The sequence below is a fragment of the Idiotropiscis lumnitzeri genome, unplaced genomic scaffold, assembly GCF_059441095.1.
Source record: "Idiotropiscis lumnitzeri isolate Australia: NSW breed Sydney's pygmy pipehorse unplaced genomic scaffold, RoL_Ilum_1.0 HiC_scaffold_259, whole genome shotgun sequence".
Taxonomy (NCBI): Eukaryota; Metazoa; Chordata; class Actinopteri; order Syngnathiformes; family Syngnathidae; genus Idiotropiscis; species Idiotropiscis lumnitzeri.
In genome coordinates this window covers 115,001-125,000 of record NW_028283797.1, presented here as the reverse complement: position 1 = coordinate 125,000, position 10,000 = coordinate 115,001, and positions in this window count along the sequence as shown.

Here is a 10,000-nt window from a genome sequence, read left to right as displayed (position 1 = left end):
TGCCGGCCAACGCTCAGAGGTCGACCCGCAGGCCGAAGGAACCGTCCACCCGAACACCCCGGCGCGAGGCCGGGGCCGGCAGGGGCCCTCCGATGGCGGGTCATGATTGCCAATCGGTCAGTGGTTGTGTGTGTTGCGGTGGGGCCGGGAGGACCGCTCCTCCTGCGTCGGACCCGGGTCATGGGAAGTGCCGTGTGGCGGTGGTGGGGCCGGGAGGACCGCTCCTCCTGCGTCGGACCCGAGTCATGGGAAGTGCCGTGTGGCGGGGCCGGGAGGACCGCTCCTCCTGCGTCGGACCCGAGTCATAGGAAGTGCCGTGTGGCGGGGCCGGGAGGACCGCTCCTCCTGCGTCGGACCCGAGTCATAGGAAGTGCCGTGTGGCGGGGCCGGGAGGACCGCTCCTCCTGCGTCGGACCCGAGTCATAGGAAGTGCCGTGTGGCGGGGCCGGGAGGACCGCTCCTCCTGCGTCGGACCCGAGTCATAGGAAGTGCCGTGTTGCGCTGGTGGGGCCGTGCCCGCCAACAGCCTTCAGTGGTCGGATACCACGTTTGCAAGCTCCCCGCTGGAATGGGGACTTAGAAGAAATGAGGGGAAAATTCCCCCGGAGCTCCGTGCCTGAGGGCGGGCTGTGAGCCGCGCCGCGTCCGCCAACAGCCTTCCATGGTCGGACACCATTGTTCGCAAGTTGCCCGCTGGAATGGGCACATAGAAGAAATTTCGAGGATAACATCCACCAGAGCGCCAGGGCGGCCGTTATTGCAGTATGCGTCCGCCTGGCAGCTCTCTTCCGCGGGAACCATTGGGCAATTTCTTTCACGGAGGTGGACATAGAAGAATTTTTGTTTCTAAAAACGTGGTTCCTAAAAATGTGCCCCAGGTGTTTTGGAAAACCCGGGTAAACCTGGGAAGTAGGCAAATGACCCTCTGACTAGGGGTAAAAACGTTTGCCTACTGCAGCATGCAATTCGGCGGAACTGCAACGCCCCTGGTCGCCTAAAACGCTACCCCTGGTCGCCTAAACCTCACCCCTGGTCGCCTAAACCTCACCCCTGGTCGCCTAAAAGTCACCCCTGGTCGCCTAAATTGTCAACCCCTGGTCACCTAAATTGTCAACCCCTGGTCGCCTAAAGGGGACTTAGAAGAAATGAGGGGGCAAATTCCCCCGGAGCTCCGTGCCTGAGGGCGGGCTGTGAGCCGCGCCGCGTCCGCCAACAGCCTTCAGTGGTCGGATACAATGTATGAAAGTTCCCCGCTGGAAAGGGGACTTAGAAGAAATGAGGCAAATTTCCCCGGAGCTCCGTGCCTGAGGGCGGGCTGTGAGCCGCGCCGCGCCCGCCAACAGCCTTCAGTGGTCGGATACAATGTTTGAAAGTTCCCCGCTGGAAAGGGGACTTAGAAGAAATGAGGCAAATTTCCCCGGAGCTCCGTGCCTGAGGGCGGGCTGTGAGCCGCGCCGCGCCCGCCAACAGCCTTCAGTGGTCGGATACAATGTTTGAAAGGTCCCCGCTGGAAAGGGGACTTAGAAGAAATGAGCCAAATTTCCCCGGAGCTCCGTGCCTGAGGGCGGGCTGTGAGCCGCGCCGCGTCCGCCAACAGCCTTCAGTGGTCGGATACAATGTTTCAAAGTTCCCCGCTGGAAAGGGGACTTAGAAGAAATTTGTAAAAATTCACCCGGAGCTCCGTGCCTGAGGGCCGGCTATGAGCCGCGCCGTGCCCGCCAACAGCCTTCCACGGTCGGATACAATGTTTCAAAGTTCCCCGCTGGAAAGGGGACTTAGAAGGAATTTGTCAAATTCACCCGGAGCTCCGTGCCTGAGGGCCGGCTATGAGCCGCGCCGTGCCCGCCAACAGCCTTCCACGGTCGGATACAATGTTTCAAAGTTCCCCGCTGGAAAGGGGACTTAGAAGGAATTTGTCAAATTCACCCGGAGCTCCGTGCCTGAGGGCCGGCTATGAGCCGCGCCGTGCCCGCCAACAGCCTTCCACGGTCGGATACAATGTTTGAAAGTTCCCCGCTGGAAAGGGGACTTAGAAGAAATGAGGGGGAAATTCCCCGGAGCTCCGTGCCTGAGGGCGGGCTGTGAGCCGCGCCGCGTCCGCCAACAGCCTTCCACGGTCGGATACAATGTTTCAAAGTTCCCCGCTGGAAAGGGGACTTAGAAGAAATTTGTAAAATTCACCCGGAGCTCCGTGCCCGAGGGCCGGCTATGAGCCGCGCCGCGCCCGCCAACAGCCTTCCTTTGGTCGGATACAATGTTTCAAAGTTCCCCGCTGGAAAGGGGACTTAGAAGAAATTTGTAAAATTCACCCGGAGCTCCGTGCCCGAGGGCCGGCTATGAGCCCCGCCGTGCCCGCCAACAGCCTTCCACGGTCGGATACAATGTTTCAAAGTTCCCCGCTGGAAAGGGGACTTAGAAGAAATTTGTAAAAATTCACCCGGAGCTCCGTGCCCGAGGGCCGGCTATGAGCCCCGCCGTGCCCGCCAACAGCCTTCCACGGTCGGATACAATGTTTCAAAGTTCCCCGCTGGAAAGGGGACTTAGAAGAAATTTGTAAAAATTCACCCGGAGCTCCGTGCCCGAGGGCCGGCTATGAGCCGCGCCGCGCCCGCCAACAGCCTTCCACGGTCGGATACAATGTTTCAAAGTTCCCCGCTGGAAAGGGGGACTTAGAAGAAATTTGTGAAAATTCACCCGGAGCTCCGTGCCCGAGGGCCGGCTATGAGCCGCGCCGTGCCCGCCAACAGCCTTCCACGGTCGGATACAATGTTTCAAAGTTCCCCGCTGGAAAGGGGACTTAGAAGAAATTTGTAAAAATTCACCCGGAGCTCCGTGCCCGAGGGCCGGCTATGAGCCGCGCCGTGCCCGCCAACAGCCTTCCACGGTCGGATACAATGTTTCAAAGTTCCCCCGCTGGAAAGGGGACTTAGAAGAAATTTGTAAAAATTCATCCGGAGCTCCGTGCCCGAGGGCCGGCTATGAGCCGCGCCGTGCCCGCCAACAGCCTTCCACGGTCGGATACAATGTTTCAAAGTTCCCCGCTGGAAAGGGGACTTAGAAGAAATTTGTGAAAATTCACCCGGAGCTCCGTGCCCGAGGGCCGGCTATGAGCCCGCGCCGTGCCCGCCAACAGCCTTCCACGGTCGGATACAATGTTTCAAAGTTCCCCGCTGGAAAGGGGACTTAGAAGAAATTTGTAAAAATTCACCCCGGAGCTCCGTGCCCGAGGGCCGGCTATGAGCCGCGCCGTGCCCGCCAACAGCCTTCCACGGTCGGATACAATGTTTCAAAGTTCCCCGCTGGAAAGGGGACTTAGAAGAAATTTGTGAAAATTCACCCGGAGCTCCGTGCCCGAGGGCCGGCTATGAGCCGCGCCGTGCCCGCCAACAGCCTTCCACGGTCGGATACAATGTTTCAAAGTTCCCCGCTGGAAAGGGGACTTAGAAGAAATTTGTGAAAATTCACCCGGAGCTCCGTGCCTGAGGGCCGGCTATGAGCCGCGCCGCGCCCGCCAACAGCCTTCAGTGGTCGGATACAATGTTTGAAAGTTCCCCGCTGGAAAGGGGACTTAGAAGAATTGAGTAAAATTCACCCGGAGCTCCGTGCCCGAGGGCCGGCTATGAGCCGCGCCGCGCCCGCCAACAGCCTTCCTTTGGTCGGATACAATGTTTCAAAGTTCCCCGCTGGAAAGGGGACTTAGAAGAAATTTGTGAAAATTCACCCGGAGCTCCGTGCCTGAGGGCCGGCTATGAGCCGCGCCGTGCCCGCCAACAGCCTTCCACGGTCGGATACAATGTTTCAAAGTTCCCCGCTGGAAAGGGGACTTAGAAGAAATTTGTGAAAATTCACCCCGGAGCTCCGTGCCCGAGGGCCGGCTATGAGCCGCGCCGTGCCCGCCAACAGCCTTCCACGGTCGGATACAATGTTTCAAAGTTCCCCGCTGGAAAGGGGACTTAGAAGAAATTTGTAAAAATTCACCCGGAGCTCCGTGCCCGAGGGCGGCTATGAGCCGCGCCGTGCCCGCCAACAGCCTTCCACGGTCGGATACAATGTTTCAAAGTTCCCCGCTGGAAAGGGGACTTAGAAGAAATTTGTAAAATTCACCCGGAGCTCCGTGCCCGAGGGCCGGCTATGAGCCGCGCCGTGCCCGCCAACAGCCTTCCACGGTCGGATACAATGTTTCAAAGTTCCCCGCTGGAAAGGGGACTTAGAAGAAATTTGTGAAAATTCACCCGGAGCTCCGTGCCTGAGGGCCGGCTATGAGCCGCGCCGTGCCCGCCAACAGCCTTCCACGGTCGGATACAATGTTTCAAAGTTCCCCGCTGGAAAGGGGACTTAGAAGAAATTAGGCAACTTTCCCCGGAGCTCCATGCCTGAGTGCGGGCTGTTTGCCGCGCCGTGCCCGCCAACAGCCTTCAGTGGTCGGATACAATGTTTCAAAGTTCCCCGCTGGAAAGGGGGACTTAGAAGAAATTATGAATATTTTTGTTTCTAAAAACGTGATCCCTGAAAATGTGCCCCAGGTGTTTTGGAAAACCCGGGGTAAACCTGGGAAGTAGGCAAATGACCCTCTGACTAGGGGGGAAGAACGTTTGCCTACTGCAGCGCCCCTAATGCAATTCGGCGGAACTGCAACGCCCCTGGTCGCCTAAACGCTACCCCTGGTCGCCTAAAAGCTACCCCTGGTCGCCTAAAAGCTACCCCTGGTCGCCTAAACGCTACCCCTGGTCGCCTAAACGCTACCCCTGGTCGCCTAAACGCTACCCCTGGTCACCTAAACGCTACCCCTGGTCGCCTAAACGCTTCCCCTGGTCACCTAAACGCTACCCCTGGTCGCCTAAACGCTACCCCTGGTCGCCTAACTGACCCCTCGTGTGTGGGGATCAACGTTTGCCTACTAGGGCGTCCTCCGGCGGCCTCTCGGCAGTACTGCAGGCCCATTTTAGCCGAGCCCATTGAAATGAATGGGGGAATTTTATACGTTTTTGCCTTTTTTTTCCCCCCCTCGTTCTTTTTGTATTTATTCATTTATTTCAACTTTTACCGACTCAACCGCCCTCCGGCGTGCCCTCGGCGGTCCCGCAAGCCCAATTCGGCCGAGCCCATTGAAATGAATGGGGGAATTTTATACGTTTTTGCCTTTTTTTCCCCCCCCCTCGTTCTTTTTGTATTTATTCATTTATTTCAACTTTTACCGACTCAACCGCCCTCCGGCGTGCCCTCGGCGGTCCCGCAAGCCCAATTCGGCCGAGCCCATTGAAATGAATGGGGGAATTTTATACGTTTTTGCCTTTTTTTTCCCCCCCTCGTTCTTTTTGTATTTATTCATTTATTTCAACTTTTACCGACTCAACCGCCCTCCGGCGTGCCCTCAGGCGGTCCCGCAAGCCCAATTCGGCCGAGCCCATTGAAATGAATGGGGGGAATTTTATACGTTTTTGCCTTTTTTTCCCCCCTCGTTCTTTTTGTATTTATTCATTTATTTCAACTTTTACCGACTCAACCGCCCTCCGGCGTGCCCTCGGCGGTCCCGCAAGCCCAATTCGGCCGAGCCCATTGAAATGAATGGGGGGATTTTATACGTTTTTGCCTTTTTTCCCCCCCTCGTTCTTTTTGTATTTATTCATTTATTTCAACTTTTACCGACTCAACCGCCCTCCGGCGTGCCCCCGGCGGTCCCGCAAGCCCAATTCGGCCGAACCCATTGAAATGAATGGGGGAATTTTATACGTTTTTGCCTTTTTTTTCCCCCCCTCGTTCTTTTTGTATTTATTCATTTATTTCAACTTTTACCGACTCAACCGCCCTCCGGCGTGCCCCCGGCGGTCCCGCAAGCCCAATTCGGCCGAACCCATTGAAATGAATGGGGGAATTTTATACGTTTTTGCCTTTTTTTTCCCCCCCTCGTTCTTTTTGTATTTATTCATTTATTTCAACTTTTACCGACTCAACCGCCCTCCGGCGTGCCCTCGGCGGTCCCGCAAGCCCAATTCGGCCGAGCCCATTGAAATGAATGGGGGGATTTTATACGTTTTTGCCTTTTTTCCCCCCCTCGTTCTTTTTGTATTTATTCATTTATTTCAACTTTTACCGACTCAACCGCCCTCCGGCGTGCCCTCGGCGGTCCCGCAAGCCCAATTCGGCCGAGCCCATTGAAATGAATGGGGGAATTTTATACGTTTTTGCCTTTTTTCCCCCCCCCCTCGTTCTTTTTGTATTTATTCATTTATTTCAACTTTTACCGACTCAACCGCCCTCCGGCGTGCCCTCGGCGGTCCCGCAAGCCCAATTCGGCCGAGCCCATTGAAATGAATGGGGGGATTTTATACGTTTTTGCCTTTTTTCCCCCCCTCGTTCTTTTTGTATTTATTCATTTATTTCAACTTTTACCGACTCAACCGCCCTCCGGCGTGCCCCCGGCGGTCCCGCAAGCCCAATTCGGCCGAACCCATTGAAATGAATGGGGGAATTTTATACGTTTTTGCCTTTTTTTTCCCCCCCCTCGTTCTTTTTGTATTTATTCATTTATTTCAACTTTTACCGACTCAACCGCCCTCCGGCGTGCCCTCGGCGGTCCCGCAAGCCCAATTCGGCCGAGCCCATTGAAATGAATGGGGGGATTTTATACGTTTTTGCCTTTTTTCCCCCCCTCGTTCTTTTTGTATTTATTCATTTATTTCAACTTTTACCGACTCAACCGCCCTCCGGCGTGCCCTCGGCGGTCCCGCAAGCCCAATTCGGCCGAGCCCATTGAAATGAATGGGGGAATTTTATACGTTTTTGCCTTTTTTCCCCCCCCCCTCGTTCTTTTTGTATTTATTCATTTATTTCAACTTTTACCGACTCAACCGCCCTCCGGCGTGCCCTCGGCGGTCCCGCAAGCCCAATTCGGCCGAGCCCATTGAAATGAATGGGGGGATTTTATACGTTTTTGCCTTTTTTCCCCCCCTCGTTCTTTTTGTATTTATTCATTTATTTCAACTTTTACCGACTCAACCGCCCTCCGGCGTGCCCCCGGCGGTCCCGCAAGCCCAATTCGGCCGAACCCATTGAAATGAATGGGGGAATTTTATACGTTTTTGCCTTTTTTTTCCCCCCCTCGTTCTTTTTGTATTTATTCATTTATTTCAACTTTTACCGACTCAACCGCCCTCCGGCGTGCCCTCGGCGGTCCCGCAAGCCCAATTCGGCCGAGCCCATTGAAATGAATGGGGGGATTTTATACGTTTTTGCCTTTTTTCCCCCCCTCGTTCTTTTTGTATTTATTCATTTATTTCAACTTTTACCGACTCAACCGCCCTCCGGCGTGCCCTCGGCGGTCCCGCAAGCCCAATTCGGCCGAGCCCATTGAAATGAATGGGGGAATTTTATACGTTTTTGCCTTTTTTCCCCCCCCCCTCGTTCTTTTTGTATTTATTCATTTATTTCAACTTTTACCGACTCAACCGCCCTCCGGCGTGCCCTCGGCGGTCCCGCAAGCCCAATTCGGCCGAGCCCATTGAAATGAATGGGGGGATTTTATACGTTTTTGCCTTTTTTCCCCCCCTCGTTCTTTTTGTATTTATTCATTTATTTCAACTTTTACCGACTCAACCGCCCTCCGGCGTGCCCCCGGCGGTCCCGCAAGCCCAATTCGGCCGAACCCATTGAAATGAATGGGGGAATTTTATACGTTTTTGCCTTTTTTTTCCCCCCCTCGTTCTTTTTGTATTTATTCATTTATTTCAACTTTTACCGACTCAACCGCCCTCCGGCGTGCCCTCGGCGGTCCCGCAAGCCCAATTCGGCCGAGCCCATTGAAATGAATGGGGGGATTTTATACGTTTTTGCCTTTTTTCCCCCCCTCGTTCTTTTTGTATTTATTCATTTATTTCAACTTTTACCGACTCAACCGCCCTCCGGCGTGCCCTCGGCGGTCCCGCAAGCCCAATTCGGCCGAGCCCATTGAAATGAATGGGGGAATTTTATACGTTTTTGCCTTTTTTCCCCCCCCCCTCGTTCTTTTTGTATTTATTCATTTATTTCAACTTTTACCGACTCAACCGCCCTCCGGCGTGCCCTCGGCGGTCCCGCAAGCCCAATTCGGCCGAGCCCATTGAAATGAATGGGGGAATTTTATACGTTTTTGCCTTTTTTTTCCCCCCCCTCGTCCTTTTTGTATTTATTCATTTATTTCAACTTTTACCGACTCAACCGCCCTCCGGCGTGCCCTCGGCGGTCCCGCAAGCCCAATTCGGCCGAGCCCATTGAAATGAATGGGGGAATTTTATACGTTTTTGCCTTTTTTTTTCCCCCCTCGTCCTTTTTGTATTTATTTACTTATTTCAACCTTTACCGACTTAGGGGCCGCTTTGCACCGCCTGTGCCCGGGGAAGGTGCTCCTATTCGGGCCAAGTGTGACACACGCCCGCCCTCCTCCTCCGGAGCTTCCATTAGGGTAGACTTAGGGGCCGCTTGGCACCGCCTGTGCCCGGGGAAGGTGCTCATATTCGGCTTCACTGTCAGGCAGCATGCACTCCTCCTCCGGAGCTTCCATTTGGGCAAACTTAGGGGCCGCTTGGCACCGCCCGTGCCCGGGGAAGGTGCTCCTATTCGGGCCAAGTGTGACACACGCCCGCACTCCTCCTCCGGAGCTTCCATTTGGGCAAACTTAGGGGCCGCTTGGCACCGCCTGTGCCCGGGGAAGGTGCTCATATTCGGCTTCACTGTCACACAGCATGCACTCCTCCTCCGGAGCTTCCATAAGGGCAAACTTAGGGGCCGCTTGGCACCGCCTGTGCCCGGGGAAGGTGCTCATATTCGGCTTCACTGTCACACAGCGTGCACTCCTCCTCCGGAGCTTCCATTTGGGCAAACTTAGGGGCCGCTTGGCACCGTCTGTGCCCGGGGAAGGTGCTCATATTCGGGCCAAGTGTGACACACGCCCGCACTCCTCCTCCGGAGCTTCCATGAGGGTAGACTTAGGGGCCGCTTGGCACCGCCTGTGCCCGGGGAAGGTGCTCATAGTCGGCTTCACTGTCAGGCAGCATGCACTCCTCCTCCGGAGCTTCCATTTGGGCAAACTTAGGGGCCGCTTGGCACCGTCTGTGCCCGGGGAAGGTGCTCATATTCGGGCCAAGTGTGACACACGCCCGCACTCCTCCTCCGGAGCTTCCATTTGGGCAAACTTAGGGGCCGCTTGGCACCGCCTGTGCCCGGGGAAGGTGCTCATATTCGGGCCAAGTGTGACACACGCCCGCACTCCTCCTCCGGAGCTTCCATTTGGGCAAACTTAGGGGCCGCTTGGCACCGCCTGTGCCCGGGGAAGGTGCTCATATTCGGGCCAAGTGTGACACACGCCCGCACTCCTCCTCCGGAGCTTCCATAAGGGTAGACTTAGGGGCCGCTTGGCACCGTCTGTGCCCGGGGAAGGTGCTCCTATTCGGCTTCACTGTCACACAGCATGCACTCCTCCTCCGGAGCTTCCATAAGGGCAAACTTAGGGGCCGCTTGGCACCGTCTGTGCCCGGGGAAGGTGCTCCTATTCGGCTTCACTGTCAGGCAGCATGCACTCCTCCTCCGGAGCTTCCATAAGGGTAGACTTAGGGGCCGCTTGGCACGGCCTGTGCCCGGGGAAGGTCCTCATATTCGGGCCAAGTGTGACACACGCCCGCCCTCCTCCTCCGGAGTTTCCATGAGGGTAAACTTAGGGGCCGCTTGGCACCGCCTGTGCCCGGGGAAGGTGCTCCTATTCGGGCCAAGTGTGACACACGCCCGCACTCCTCCTCCGGAGCTTCCATTTGGGCAAACTTAGGGGCCGCTTGGCACCGCCTGTGCCCGGGGAAGGTGCTCCTCTCCGGGCTAAGTGTGACACACGCCCGCACTCCTCCTCCGGAGCTTCCATAAGGGCAAACTTAGGGGCCGCTTGGCACCGCCTGTGCCCGGGGAAGGTGCTCCTCTCCGGGCTAAGTGTGACACACGCCCGCCCTCCTCCTCCGGAGCTTCCATGAGGGTAGACTTA